The sequence below is a fragment of the Bos grunniens genome, chromosome 6 (genome assembly GCF_055505025.1).
Source record: "Bos grunniens cultivar Pamir isolate PY7600 chromosome 6, Bosgru_T2T1.0, whole genome shotgun sequence".
NCBI classification, from domain to species: domain Eukaryota; kingdom Metazoa; phylum Chordata; class Mammalia; order Artiodactyla; family Bovidae; genus Bos; species Bos grunniens.
In genome coordinates, this window is record NC_141170.1 from 85,644,622 (window position 1) to 85,661,157 (window position 16,536).

General features: G+C 37.6%; 1 long non-coding RNA gene across 7 annotated transcripts in view; it reads right to left on the reverse strand.

Annotated features, from left to right (window-relative positions):
* Window positions 1-16,536, reverse strand: part of LOC147370963 (uncharacterized) — a 476,306-nt gene that overhangs the window by 248,844 nt on the left and 210,926 nt on the right. For all 7 annotated transcript variants that reach the window (XR_015165662.1, XR_015165667.1, XR_015165664.1 and 4 more), the window contains exon 3: window positions 16,407-16,477. This is a non-coding gene — a long non-coding RNA (uncharacterized LOC147370963). The remainder of the gene's footprint in view (window positions 1-16,406; window positions 16,478-16,536) is intronic.

Below are 16,536 nucleotides of genomic sequence, written 5' to 3' on the forward strand. Positions count from 1 at the left end.
TGCTAAAGCTGAAACTCCAGTACTTTGGCCACCTCATGCAAAGAGTTGAGTCATTGGAAAAGATTCTGATGCTGGGAGGGACTGGGGGCAGGAGGAGAAGGGGATGACAGAGGATGAGATGGCTGGATGGCATCACTGACTCGATGGACATGAGTCTGAATGAACTCCGGGAGTTGGTGATGGACAGGGAGGCCTTGTGTGCTGCAGTTCATGGGGTCGCAAAGAGCCGGACACAACTGAGTGACTGATCTGATCTGATCTGATCTGATGGGCAGGCAATGGTCCCTAGTCACTTGAAGCCTACAGTTTAATGCAATATCCTGCAAATTTATCTGATGGAAAGGTATATCAAGTGACCTTGTTAAAAGCAGAGATTGCCAAATTGTCTCCTGGAATTTCAACTCAATTTGTTAGAAAGGTCTTAGAAAACTACATTTTTCTTAAGCACCTCAAGCTGCTATTACCAGGCATGTGTGGAAACCCTAGTCTAGTGGACTTCTGAGTAACTTATAGTTAAAATAAAAAACATAATTACTTTAACTAGAGGAACTCCATTTACAATAAACTGTCTGAGGGAAAGCAAATTAAAAGCAGAGAGTTGTTCCTTTTTAAAATATTGTCTTACTATAGTGTCTATAGACAAATACATTGTTCATTTTAAATAACCAATTTACTAGAAGATTTTACAAATTATATCATTCTCATTCTAATCTACTAAAAAGATTCTTGCTGAAACTACTGAGCTAAAAATATTTCTGTTCTTGTTGTTGTTTAGGCACTAAGTCTTGTCCAACTCTCTGTGACCACATGGACTGTAGCCCACCAGACTTATCTATCCATGGGATTTCCCAGGCAAGAATACTGAAGTATGTTGCCATTTCCTTCTCCAAAATATTTATACCTGGTGCTAATATTTGAGAACATAACCAAAGGCCCAGACTGTTACCCAGGACCAAACCTAAAAGCGCCTATAGAACCCAGGGTCTCCTCATTAAAAAAGTTTTGATTCCTAGCAAGTCACATTATTTCTCTTCTTGAATGTATAAAAAACAAAATCTACCTAAGATAAGTTATCAAGGGCCCTACACCAGGTTGGGGAGAGCAACTCCAACAGCTTTACCTTTGTAATGATGGTAGTGGTAGTACAGTTGACATGGCAGATATACCTGTGTGCACCCATATTCATGGCTTCCGTGGTGGCTCAGTGGTAAAGAATCTGCCTGCCAATGCAGGAGACACAAGAGAGGTGAGTTCAGTCCCTGGGTTGGGAATATCCCCTGAAGAAGCAAAGGACAACCTACTCCAGTGTTCTTGCCTGGGAAATCCCATGGACAGAGGAGCCTGGCAGTCTACGGTCTATGGGGTCACAAAAGAGGTGGACAGGACTTAGCAACTAAACAAGAACAACCCATATACATACGTACTTAGAGTCTACATAATTTCTTTGTAATGCTAGCTGCCTGGTCATGCAAAATATGATACTTTATTAAGAAATTGATAATTATTATTCTGCCACACTGAAAAATAAGTTTGATGACTTTTTTCTGTTTTCCCTTTATTTTGTTATTTTATTTAAATTTTTTATTTTATATTGGACATTTTTCTTTTTAAGGGAAAAAGAAAAAGAAAAAAACAGCTCATGTTATCTTTAACTGTTGTCTAGTTACCAAACAAATTTTTATAAGACATTTAACATCTTACATGAAGGAAATGGTCTAAAGCAATAGACCATGTCTTAGTTTTATGCTGCATGGTCAGCAACTAATATAGCCGTTTAGGAATAATTATTTTAACAGGTGAAAGATATTTGTCTTGTAGATCATCTTATAACCCAGAATCATAGGAATTAGAACTCCAATCCTCTACAATAAAGTTTAACATTATAGTGTAAAAGCATTTTTAGTTTATTCAGCTTCCCTGGTGGCTCAGACGGTAAAGCGTCTGCCCACAATGAGGGAGACCCGGGGTTCAATCCCTGGGTTGGCAAGATCTCCTGGAGAAGGAAATGGCAACCCACTCCAGTACACTTGCCTGGAAAATTCCACGGACTGAGAGGCCTGGTAGGCTACAGTACATAGGGTCACAGAGAGTCGGACATGACTGAGTGACTTCACTTTCACTTTCACTTTAGTTTATTCAGGAAATCTATGCAAAACACGGAGAAGGCAATGGCACCCCACTCCAGTACTCTTGCCTGGAAAATCCCATGGGCGGAGGAGCCTGCTAGGCTACAGTCCATGGGGCTGCTAAGAGTCTGACACGACCGAGTGAGTTCACTTTCACTTTTCCCTTTCATGCATTGGAGAAGGAAATGGCAACCTACTCCAGTGTTCTTGCCTGGAGAATCCCAGGGACAGAGGAGCCTGGTGGGCTTCCGTCTATGGGGTCGCACAGAGTTGGACACGACTAATGCGACTTAGCAGCAGCAGCAGCATGCAAAACAAGTTTTTAATTTCTTCTACTAAACTATGTTTTAAAATTTCTAGTTAGTTGAAAATAAACAAATGTATTCAGTTCAGTTGCTCAGTCATATCCGACTTTGCAACCCAATGAACTGCAGTATGCCAGGACTCCCTGTCCATCACCAACTCCTGGAGTTTACCCAAACTCATGTCCATTGAGTTGGTGATGCCATTCAACCATCTCATCCTCTGTCATCCCCTTCTCCTCCTGCCCCCAATCTTTCCCAGCATCAGGGTCTTTTCAAATGAGTCAGCTCTTCGCATGAGGTGGCCAAAGTATTGGAGTTTCAGCTTCAACATCAGTCCTTCCTGTGAACACCCAGGACTGATCTCCCTTAGGATGGACTGGTTGGATCTCCTTGCAGTCCAAGGGGCTCTCAAGAGTCTTCTCCAACACCACAGTTTAAAAGCATCAGTTATTCTGCGCTCAGCTTTCTTTATAGTCCAACTCTCACATCCATACATGACTACTGGAAAAACCATAGCCTTGACTAGACAGACTTTTGTTGACAAAGTAATGTCTCTGCTTTTTAATATGCTGTCTAGGTTGGTCAAAATAGGCAAAATAATGCATCAGTAAACTTTAATGCTTTTCATATTTGTTTCTTGGTAGTGAAGCACCCAAATTCCTTATCAATATTGTTATAAAGGAGAGGAAAATCTATTTAGAAACAAGGCAATTTTGAAACAGTTTTACTTTACTGTTACTCAGACTAACAGTACAAAGAAAGAAAATTCCTTGCTTATAATGAAGAAAATAAATAAGTGAAATTTACCAGCTGGAGAATCTACAACATTAAATAAAACAATTTAAATATAGTATTTTGCTCCTTGAAGAGCTGCAACTAAATTTATAAATTACAATTCCCCTAGATTTCAAGAGAGTCATAATAAGATTCAGTAAATATTTTTAAAGCTAAACAGTGTATTTTTTCATGCTTTCTTGATTTTTAAATTGGCCAATAACAATATTGTCTTAATTTTCCTGCAAATATCAAAATGTCAACATTTCTCCCTTAATAATTATTTCTCCTGAAACGGTTTTAACTCTTTTACTTGAAATTTATTTTAGAAAGAAGCACATAGTAAGTTAGCTAAGCTGAATATTATTTAATTCTAAAATGAGTAATTTTTATATTTTTCCATGGAAAATTAAATGCTGAATACATTTGAAGAATTGAACATTTAATATTTTACTCTGTGATTATACTTTTAAGAAGAAACGTGCTGTAGAAAGAAGTAGGTATAAGCTATAACAGTGAGAGCTCAGGGATACCAATATCAATATGACCTTACATAATAAAAATATTTACAGCCATGAAAATAGTGAAGTCTCCAAGAGAATAAGTAATTACTTTCAGGAGGAAAAAGTAATTGGGGCTCTTCTTTATACTTCCCAATTGGGGAGAGGAGAACAAATGGGCAATTATAGCAATCACTACCAGAGAAGAGCACAGTATTAAAGGGACTCGGAAACCTTAACCATGAGTTATTTCTACTGGGTCATCAACATAAACTAACACAAATGCTAACCAAAGATGAGTGGAATCTAAAAGGGACAATAGACGACAGAAAGCACACAGAGCGATTACAGCCTCAGAAACGCGTGCAACCAGAGAGTGCAGCTTGTCTCACTAAACATACTACGTAAATCCTTTTGATTTAGAAGCTTTGACTGATAATGATCTTGAAAAATCAATGGGAGGACAGAGGAATTTAATGTAAAGTACAAGTATACTTGAATGGACTATAGTAGGTGCTATTTGTGTTTGGCTTATAGTTCCCCAGCATTTAAGTTCACTGCTTCTTGGAAGATGATAGTGTCTCACTACAAGTACTTTACTCTCTTCCTGAGAACTTTCCCTACTGCCATGAGGAGGATTTGCTGCATGCAGAGCAAGTCAGAATTCCAAAGATAAATGCTTTTAAATGAATTTGAAACCCTCTGCCAATGACAAAAGATGTTATTACACAGTCCAACTTTGGATATTTTGGACAACTCTGGAGCAAGTCTGACGTATGTTTTACTTTCCCATAGAAGCAACCTACTCATTAATGCACCAATTTTGGCCTATTTTCCTTCCCTGTTCTACTCTCCCATTCCCACAGTGATACTCTTAGGATCACCTAGCAAATGAAATCTGTCTCCTTAAATTTTTGACACAAGGTATACCTTTTAGGGGATTCAATTTAAGAATCCATGCACACCCTAATGTGTTAGTCACTCAGTTATGTCTGACTCTTTCCAACCCCATAGAATTCAGCCTGCTAGGCTCCTCTGTCCATGGAATTCTCCAAAAAGGATACCGGAGTGAGTAGCCATTTCCTTCTCCAGGGGATCTTCCCAAGTAAGGGATTAAACCCATTTCTCCTGAATTGCAAGCATATTCTTTATAGTCTGAGCAACCTGGGAAGCCCCATTTTATTTTTACTCCATGTATTTTTTTAAATAATAAAATTAACATTAGAAGGACTGATACTGAAGCTGAGACTCCAATACTTTGGCCACCTGGTATGAAGAATTGACTCATTGGAAAAGACCTGGATTCTAGAAAAGGTGGAAGGCAGGAGGAGAAGGGGTCAACAGAGGATAAGATGGTTGGATGGCATAACCAACTCCAGGAACATGAGTATGAGCAAACTCCTGGAGTTGGTGATGGCCAGGGAAGCCTGACCTGCTGCAGTCGATGGGGTCACAAAGAGTCAGACATGACTGAATGATTGAACTGAACTGAACATCCATAAACATACTACGTGGATTTTACTAGCCTGGTAAAATTTTGTAATAATCTCTAAAACAGCTAACAGGATAACCTGGGAATGACACCCCTGCTTGAAAAATAGAAACAATGAAAACTTACAATAACTTCCTTCAACTTTTGCCTCCCCACATTAGAGACAATCCAAAATTGGTGTTATCATTTATCTGTTTTTAAAATTATCTAAAATACATATGATTATCTTTCTGTTTTAACTTTATTAAAACAGGATCACATTATATGGAATATTCATGAAACTATTTTTTCACTAAATATTGTTAAATTCAATTCTGTTATCTAAGTAGGTCTAATCATTGATTTTCACTGCTACATGATATTCTGCTATGTAATTATATCACAATGGATTTATCTGTTCTATTAAGCACTTCTCAGGATTTAGACTATTTCCTATTGTGAATATAGTCATCTCTTGGTATCTTCAAGGGATTGGCTTCAAGGATTAACAGTAAATACAAAAAGTTACTTGTGTAAAATAGCAGAGTACTTATGCATAACTGACACACAACCTCCAGAATACTTAAGATCATTACTAGATTACTTATAAAACCCAGTACATTGTAAGTGTTAGATAAATATCTATACTTTTTTGGAACTTCCTACAATTTTTAAAACTTATTTTCTATCCAAATTTCATTGACTCTGCAGATGTGGAATCCATGGATATGAAGGGCTGACTGTACTGCTGAAGAATCATGGCATCTGGCCCCAAGACTACATGGCAAAGAGATGAGGAAACAATGGAAACAGTGAGAGGCTTTATTTTTGGGTTCCAAAATCACTGTGGATGGTGACTCCAGCCATAAAATTAAAAGACACTCCTTTGAAGGAAAGTTATGACCAACCTAACAGAATATTAAAAACCAGAGACATTACTTTGCCAACAAAGGTCCATCTAGTAAAGGCTATGGCTTTTTCCAGTAGTCATGTATGGATGTGAGAGTTGGACCATAAAGAAGGCTGAACGCCGAAGAATTGATGCTTTTGATTTTTGTCTTAGAGAAGACTCTTGAGAGTCCCTTGGACTGCAATAAGATCAAACCAGTCAGTTCAGTTCAGTTTCTCAGTCGTGTCCTACTCTTTGCGACCCCATGAACTGCAGTACGCCAGGCCTCCCTGTCCATCACCAACTCCTGGAACCCACCCAAACCTATGTCCATTGTGTCGGTGATGCCATCACCCATCTCATCCTCTGTCATCCCCTTCTCCACCTACCTTCAATCTTTCCAAGCATCAGGGTCTTTTCCAATGAGTCAGCTCTCCGCATCAGGTGGCCAAAGTATTGGAGCTTCAGCTTCAACATAAGTCCCTACAATGAACACCCAGGACTGATCTCATTTAGGATGGACTGGTTGGATCTCCTTGCAGTCCAAGGGACTCTCAAGAGTCTTCTTCAACACCACAGTGCAAAAGCATCAATTCTTCGGCGCTCAGGATTCTTTATAGTCCAACTCTCAGATCCATACATGACTACTGGAAAAACCATAGACTTGATTAGACAGACCTTTGTTGGCAAAGTAATGTCGCTGCTTTTTAATATGCTTTCTAGGTTGGTAATAAATTTCCTTCCAAGGAGCAAACGTCATTTAATTTCATGGCTACAATCACCATCCACAGTGATTTAGGAGCCCAGAAAAATAAAGTCTGACACTGTTTCCACTGTTTCCCCATCTATTTCCCATGAAGTGGTGGGACTAGATGCCATGATCTTTGTTTTCTGAATGTTGGCTTTAAGCCAACTTTATCACTCTTTTCTTTCAATTTCATCAAGAACTCTTTAGTTCCTCTTCACTTTCTGCCATAAGGGTGGTGTCATCTGCATATCTGAGGTTATTGATATTTATCCCGGCAATCTTGATTCCAGCTTATGCTTCCTCCAGCCCAGCGTTTCTCATGATGTACTCTGCACCTAAGTTAAATAAGCAGGGTGACAATATACAGCCTTGATGTACTCCTTATCCTATTTGGAACCAGTTTGTTGTTCCATGTCCAGTTCTAACTGTTGCTTCGTGACCTGCATATAGGTTTCTCAAGAGGCAGGTCAGGTGGTCTGGTATTCTCATCTCTTTCAGATTTTTCCACAGTTTATTGTGATCCACACAGTCAAAGGTTTTGTCATAGTCAATAAAGCAGAAATAGATGTTTTTCTGGAACTCTCTTGCTTTTTCCATGAGCCAGCAGATGTTGGCAATCTGATCTCTGGTTCCTCTGCCTTTTCTAACATCAGCTTAAACATCTGGAAGTTCAATGTTCATATATTTTTGAAGCCTGGCTTGGAGAATTTTGAGGATTACCTTACTAGTATGTGACATGAGTGCAACTGTGTGGTAGTTTGAGCATTCTTTGGCATTACCTTTCTTTGGGATTGGAATGAAAACTGACCTTTTCCAGTCCTGTGGCCACTGCTGAGTTTTCCAATTTTGCTGGCATATTGAGTGTGGCACTTTCACAGCATCATCTTTTAGAATTTGAAATAGCTCAACTGGAATTCCATCGACTCCACTAGCTTTGTTCGTAATGATGCTTCCTAAGGCCCACCTGATCACTCCCACTCATCTCAGCTCTAGATGAGTGGGAGTGATCACACCTTCATGATTATCTGGGTCGTGAAGATCTTTTTTGTACAGTTCTTCTGCATATTCTTGCCACCTCTTCTTAATATCTTCTGCTTCTGTTAGGTCCATATGATTTCTGTCCTTTATTGTGCCCATCTTTGCATGAAATGGTCCCTTGGTATCTCTAATTTTCTTGAAGAGATCTCTAGTCTTTCCCATTCTATTGTTTTCCTCTATTTCTTTTCATTGATTGCTGAGGAAGGCTTTCTTATCTCCTTGGTATTCTTTGGAACTCTGCATTCAAATGGGTATATTTTTCCTTTTCTCCTTTGCTTTTAGCTTATATTCTTTTCACAGCTACTTGTAAGGCCTCCTCAGGCAGCCATTTTGCTTTTTTTTGCATTTCTTTTTCTTGGGGATGGTCTTGCTCCCTGTCTCCTGTACAGTGTCACGAACCTCCATCCATAGTTCATCAGGCAGTCTGTCTATCAGATCTAGACCCTTAAATGTATTTCTCACTTCCACTGTATAATTGTAAAGGATTTGATTTAGGTCATACCTGAATGGTCTAGTGGTTTTCCCCACTTTCTTCAATTTCAGTCTGAATTTGGCAATAAGGAGTTCATGATCTGAGCCATATTCCACTCCTGGTCTTGTTTTTGCTGACTGTATAGAGCTTCTCCATCTTTGGCTGCAAAGGATATAAGCAATCTGATTTCGGTGATGACCATCTGGTGATGTCTACGTGTAGAGTCTTTCCTGTGTTGTTGGAAGAGGGTGTTTTCTATGATCAGTGCGTTCTCTTGGCAGAACTCTGTTAGCCATTGCCCTGCTTCATTCTATACTCCAAGGCCAAATTTGCCTGTTACTCCAGGTGTTTCTTGACTTCCTACTTATGCATTCCAGTCTCCTATAATGAAAAGAACATCTTTTGGGGGTGTTAGTTGTTGTAGGAAACTAGTAAATCCTAAAGGAAATCAATCCTGAATATTGATTGGAAGGACTGATGCTGATACTGAAGCTCCCATACTTTGCACCTGATGCAAAGAGCTGCCTCATTGGAAAAGACCCTGATGCTGGGAAAGACTGAAGGCAGGAGGAGAAGGGGACCAGAGAGGATGAGATGGTTGGATGGCATCACTGACTCAATGGACATGAGTTTGAGCAATCTCTGGTATATGGTGAAGAATAGTGAAAAGCAGAAACATTACTTTGCCAACTAAGGTTCGTCGAGTCAAGGCTATGGTTTTTCCTGTGGTCACGTATGGATGTCAGAGTTGGACTGTGAAGAAGGCTGAGCACCGAAGAATTGATGCTTTTGAACTGTGGTGTTGGAGAAGACTCTTGAGAGTCCCTTGGACTGCAAGGAGATCCAACCAGTCCATTCTAAAGGAGATCAGTCCTGGGTGTTCTTTGGAAGGAATGATGCTAAAGCTGAAACTCCAGTACTTTGGCCACCTCATGCGAAGAGTTGACTCATTGGAAAAGACTCTGATGCTGGGAGGGACTGGGGGCAGGAGGAGAAGGGGACGACAGAGGATGAGATGGCTGGATGGCATCACTGACTTGATGGACGTGATCTGGGTGAACTCCGGGAGTTGGTGATGGACAGGGAGGCCTAGCATGCTGCGATTCATGGGGTCACAAAGAGTCAGACACGACTGAGTGACTGAACTGAAACTGAGGGAAACCTGGCATGCTTCAGTCTATGGGGTTGCAAAGAATCGGACATGACTGAGTGACAGAACAACATAATACGGTCAACTGATCTTTGACAAAGACACTCTTTCAGTGAATAATGCTAGAACAACTGATCATCCACACACGCAAAATTAATTTAAACACAAACTATACACACTCCACAAAAAATTAACTCAAAATGGATCAGACATTTAAAGATATAATCAAAACTATAAAGCCCCTGGGAGGTAATATAGGAGAAAGCCAAGATGACTTTGGACATGTGATGACTTCTTAAATTCAACTCCAAAGGAACTATCAATTAAAAAAAAAAAAAAAACCTCATTGACAATCTGGAGTTTATTAAATTAAAAACTTCAACTTTGTGAAAGACAATTTAAAAAGAATTAGAAGACAAGCCACAGACTGTGAGATAATATTTTCAAAGGACACATCTGATAAAGGACTGTTACTCAAAATATACAAAGAACTCTTAAAAATTCACTTTTACAATAGCCGAGACATTGAAGCAAACTAAATGTCCATTGACAGATGAATGGATAAGGAAGATGTGGTGTGTGTACATATATATATATATGTGTGTGTGTGTATATATATATATATATATATGTGTGTGTGTGTATACATATATACACACAATCAAATTTTACTCAGCAGTTTAAAAGGAATAAAATAATGCTATCTGCAGCAACATGGATGGACCTAGAGATTATCATATTCAATGAAGTAAGCCAGACAAAGACAAATATCATATATTATTACTTATAAATGGAATCTAAAAAAAAAGATACAACTTAATTTATATAAAAAACAGAAATAGACCCACAGGCATAAAAAACAAACTTATGGTTACCAAAGGAAGGGGGTGGGGTACAAGAGGAGTTTAGGATAAACATATATAAACATTATGTATAAAATAGATAACCCTTAAGACCTACCAGATAGCACACAGAACTATACTCAACATTTTATAACAAACTACAAGGAAAATGAATCTGGTAAAGAATGTGTGTGTGTGTGTGTGTATTTATCACTCTGCTGTACAACTAAAACTAACACAACATCGTAAATCAACTATACTTCAACAAAAAACTTCACAAACCTTAGTCAAAGAAGATATACAGATGGCAAATAAGCATATGACAAGATGCTCTACATCATATGTCATTAGTAATGCAATTTAAAACAATAAGATATTACTACATTCCTATTAGAATAGCCAGATCTGGAGCACTGACATCACCAAACGCTGACAAGGATATGAAACAACAGGCACTCATACATTACTGCTAGGAATGGAAAACGGTACAGACATTTGGAAGATAGCTTAACAGTTTCTTAGAAACATAAACATACTCTTACCAGGCTTCCTGGAGAAGGCAATGGCACCCCACTCCAGTACTCTTGCCTGGAAAATCCCATGGATGGAGGAGCCTGGTAGGCTGCAGTCCATGGGGTCGCTAAGATTCGGACACGACTGAGTGACTTCACTTTGACTTTTCACTTTCATGCATTGGAGGAGGACATGGCAACCCACTCCAGTGTTCTTGCCTGGAGAATCCCATGGACAGACGAGCCTGGTGGGCTGCTGTCTATGGGGTCGCACAGAGTCGGACATGACTGAAGCGACTTAGCAGCAGCAGCAGCAGCACCAGGCTTCCTGATATTTTTCCAGAGGAGCTGAAAATTTGTATCTTTAAAATATGTGCACACAGATATACATGTTTACACACAGATATGTATAGCAGTATTGCTCCTATTTGCAAAAATTTGAAAGCAACCAAGATGTCCTTCAATAGACGACCGGATAAATAAACAGTGGTACATCCAGACAATAGAATATTATTCCACACTAAAAAAATGATTAAGAAAAGACATGGCAAATCTTAAATGCATATTTCTAAGTGAAAGAAGTCAATCTGAAAAAGGATAAATATTATATGATTCCAATTACATGGATTCAAAAAAATGTAAAACTATGGAGGTAATAAAAAGATCAGTGGTTTCCATGGATGTTTGGGGGGGAATGATGAATTGGGAGAGCATAGAGGGTTTTTTGAGCAATGAAAATAGTCTGTCCATTCTGTGATAATGGACACATGTCATTATACATTTGTCCATTATACATTTGTCCAATAGAATGTACAGTTACAAGAATTAACCTTAAAGTAAACCATAAACTTTGAGTAATTATGATATGATAATGCTGGTTCATTCTTGATTAAAAATACACCATTCTGATGAGTGATTTTGATCATGAGGGAAGCTATGCATATATATGGGCAGAGAATATATGGACAGTCTCTATACCTTCCTCACAATTTTGTATAAACCTAAAACCATTCTAAAAAATAAAGTCTTAAAATACACTGATATAAGCCAGAGAGAGAGAGAAGTTGAAATATTAAAATCAGTGGCTAATATAAGAAGTCAGCTAAAGAATAAACAGTAGAAACACAGGACAATAAAAATTAAAATGCAAATCAATTATCAGGGATAAATAAAATCAACAAAGTCAAAAGTTGTTTTTTGATGTGTTAACAATATACTTTGAAAGATTGATCAAAAACAAAAACAGAAAATATAAGAGGTATTGTGATTAAAACAGAAAAATCAAAGGTAAAAAACAGAAATTTATAAAACTTTATCACAAGAAACCTAACAAATATTTTGCTTAGCTTTTCTGAATGGTTTACTAGAAAGTATGCCAAAAAAAAAAGAGAGATAAAAGTTCAAATATCAATGAATAGGAATGAGCGATAAACTTTGACAGGTTTTTAACAGTATTTGTGGGCATAGTCATAGACCCTTTTTCTTTCTTTCTTTCTTTTTTTTTTTTTTTTAGTTTTTTGACCCTTTTTCTTATAACTATCAACATGATAAACTTACTATACTTCTAAAATTGAATAATCTTTGCATTCCTGAAATAAACCCAAACTGGTGATATATTTTTTAAATATTTTATTATTTTGCAGATATTTTATTTAAAAGCATTCCATCAACATTCATAAGCTATGTTTACCTGCACTGGGTTGTTTTGATTTTAATTCTTTTTTTGTTTTGGTAACAGACTAAGGATATATTCACTATAAACAAATGATTTAAATGTTGCCCTTTTTCTATGCTTCAGAACACTTTAATCTGAATTTACAAATTTGGGAGAATTGCCCTAAGAAGCTATCTGGGTCTTATTTACCATTTTTGCAAATAGTATACAAACCTTTTCTAGAAGTCCACTGAAAAGCTCTCTTTATGTGTCTTATAATCTCCACAAATAAAAATGGTAAAAAGGAATGAGTTCACTATAACTTATTAAACCTTGACAGAAGTCTTCACAGAAGTACAAGGATTCTCACAGGAGGGTTAAAAAAGATCAAGGTTTCTTATCAAGGCAGAGTAGAGGATAGATGCTGACTCATCAACCAGTTACAGCTACCACAGGTTAACTGCCTTTTTTTCACCTTTTAAACTTTATTTATTTAATTCCTATAGAAATTATACTTTCTTTAATCACAGTCTATTTGATTTACTAACTTTATGTAACTTTTTATGTCACATCAAATTAATATGTTGGAAAATTACAGACGTATTGCTAAGCTACCGGGAAAATCTGGTCTGAAAGCTCAGTCAGCAAGAGACAAGGAAATTAACTGGTGGAATAGAATATGTACTGTGAGAGAGGGGGTTATTAGCAAAGGCTGTTAGTGAGACAGGTATAGGAAAAAAATATAACAACAAAAAGTAGAGGGAATAGAAGAGATCAAGTAAAGGACATGCAGATGATCAGAGAGACTGGGCATATTTGGAGGCATGGTTTTAAGTTTGAGTAAAATGTTTGTATTTTGATTTTTACTGTTTCTTTGTCAAGAACTAGGACTAGAAGATGTGATTATAGATCTACTATACTCCATCAGAAACTGATGGGACCCCTGAGCTTTAAATTTCTTTCTTTTTTTTTTTTTCAAGCTTCACACATGTTACATCGCTTACCACCTTCAGTTGAGTCCAGGAACATGTCTCTGTAAAATGCATTCACATTACTTCAGCAAACTAAAAGCATACCACATGTGTTGGGCTTTACAAAAACTATAAATGGATTTGCTTCAGTTCTGGTTTGGTTTTATCATCACCTGAGTTCGGGTCAACAAAGATAAGATTTGGCTGCCAAAATGGTTTAAGACCAAAACACAATTTTTAGAATGTTTGAATTTCAGTATAATTACTGGCTTCCCTTGTAGCTCGGAGAAGGCAATGGCACCCCACTCCAATACTCTTGCCTGGAAAATCCCATGGATGGAGGAGCCTGGAAGGCTGCAGTCCATGGGGTCACTGAGGATCAGACATAACTGAGCGACTTCACTTTCACTTTTCACTTTCATGTATTGGAAAAGGAAATGGCAACCCACTCCAGTGTTCTTGCCTGGAGAATCCCAGGGACAGGGGAGCCTGGTGGGCTGCCATCTATGGGGTCACACAGAGTTGGACACGACTGAAGTGACTTAGTAGCAGCAGGTTGTAGCGCAGTCGGTAAAGAATCTGCCTGCAGTGCAGGAGACCTGGGTTCTATTCCTGTGTCGAGAAGATCCCCTGGAGAAGGAATTGGCAACCCATTCCAGTATTCTTGTCTGGAGAATACCATGGACAGATGAGCCTGGCAGGCTATAGTCCATGGGGTCGCAAGAGTCAGACACAACTTAGTGACCAGTGAAACCATAATGAATATGACTGTGGTTACACTGTTATTATTACTGCTATAAGTAATACTATACTTTTAGTATAAGCTAATATAAAATTAAGTGCTTGCTAGTGAAAGAGGAGAGTGAAAAAGTTGGCTTAAGGCTCAACATTCAGAAAACTTAGATCATGGCATCTGGTCCCATCACGTCATAGGAAATAGATGGGGAAACAGTGGAAACGGTGGCTGACTTTATTTTTTTGGGCTCCAAAATCACTGCAGATGGTGATTGCAGCTATAAAATTAAAAGACACTTACTCCCAGGAAGGAAAGTTATGACCAACCTAGATAGCATATTAAAAAGCAGAGACATTACTTTGCCAACAAAGGTTCGTCTAGTCAAGGCTATGGTTTTTCCAGTGGTCATGTATGGATGTGAGAGTTGGACTGTGAAGAAAGCTGAGCGCTGAAGAATTGATGCTTTTGAACTGTGGTGTTGGAGAAGACTCTTGAGAGTCCCTTGGACTGCAAGGAGATCCAACCAGTTCATCCTAAAGGAGATCAGTCCTGGGTGTTCATTGGAAAGACTGATGCTAAAGCTGAAACCACAATACTTTGGCCACCTCATGCGAAGAGTTGACTCATTGGAAAAGACTCTGATGCTTGGGAGGGACTGGGGGCAGGAGGAGAAGGGGATGACAGAGGATGAGATGGCTGGATGGCATCACCGACTCGATGGACATGAGTTTGGGTAAACTCCAGGATTTGGTGATGGACAGGGATGCCTGGCATGCTGCAGTTCATGGGGCCACAAAGAGTCAGATACGATTGAGCGACTGAACTGAACTGAACTGAAACATCAGCTACTTAGTCTATAAGTAGTAGCAGCAAAACTTTACCATAGTCAACCAAATGTGGTTTCTCTGTGCTCTTAAAGATATTTTAGATAAGTTCTCCAACCATATAAAAATTCAATGATACTAAAAAATTCCTTTGATAGAGGAAGAATTAAATGGATCACTTTTTTATTTCTTCATATAGAAACAAGAACAAAAATTCTAACACATTTGAGCTATAAGTAAATGGAGATTCAGTCAATTAACACTTGGAAATAAAACCAAGGAGTTGTGATAGGCCACATTCTCTACCAACTTGAGTGAAAAGCAGAAATGAGTCTTAACTTCTCTTTAGGAAGATAGATTTTAAAACAGAATGGCTTGCTTAGAAATAAACATTTAATTATTTCATAAAATCAAAGATTCAGCATCTTAGTAATTTTGTCTGATTTTAAATCTTATATGGACTATAACAGATTATTAAATGAAATTACTTAGAATGGATTAAAAATGTAAACCTCATTTAGTCCTTTGAAAGTCTCACATAGCTTAGACAAAGATATATTTGTTCCGGGAGTACATTGCCAGCATTCATTTTATCATTACAAACTTGCTTTTGACTTTTTCAATACATTTATTAAATATGAAGTATTTTTAAAGTGACTTTTAAAACCCCCACACTTATAGTCAACTTTTAAATATTTTTAAATTAAATACATATATATATATAGATATACACACATTATTTTTAAAGGTTACTTTCACTTCACAATTATTACAAAATATTGGCTATATCCCCCCCTGTTGTATAATACAACCATGAGACATTTGCACCCAATAATTTATACTTCTCCCACCTCCACCTCTAGATTTCCCCTCCCCCCAGGAAGTAATGAAATCTGAGCTTGATTTTTTTGTGCATATATAGGTTTCAGCTACACCATATTGGGAAATGGACGCAATATATTACCCAGTTCAGAGACTTGCTGAGAATTGTAATTTCTTCAAATTATCCCCAAACTTAAAAAGATTTCCATTGCATGTAATATCCTTATAGTAAAACATACAGAAAATATAATAAGTAGAAAACAATAAAATAAAATAGGAATATATATTTTAATTTCACCACTTATGTCAAAGAATCTGAAATAAGATTTAAAGTATTAACCTAATAATTCATTCCCTTACCAGGCAGGCATGTTTTCTTAAGTTTAATACCACTGCTCTTAAGAGGTTTTTTTATCATGGACAAATAAGTATATTAACTTTTCTGAGAGAAATACTATAGTTGCATTCTAAGTGTAAATTGATCTCTGTCATATCAGCTCTTCAAATTAATGCATAATGTATTTATGCACTTATATAGATGCAAGTATGTACTTACAGTAATGTAAACTCACCATTAAAGTCATTCTTAAAGGCCAGCACATTTATTCTTAATACTTCTTGATTATTCAACACATGCATGATTCTATAAATAAAAAGAGAAGAAATAAGAAAATGAGTGAAATAACTGAATGCACATGCTAT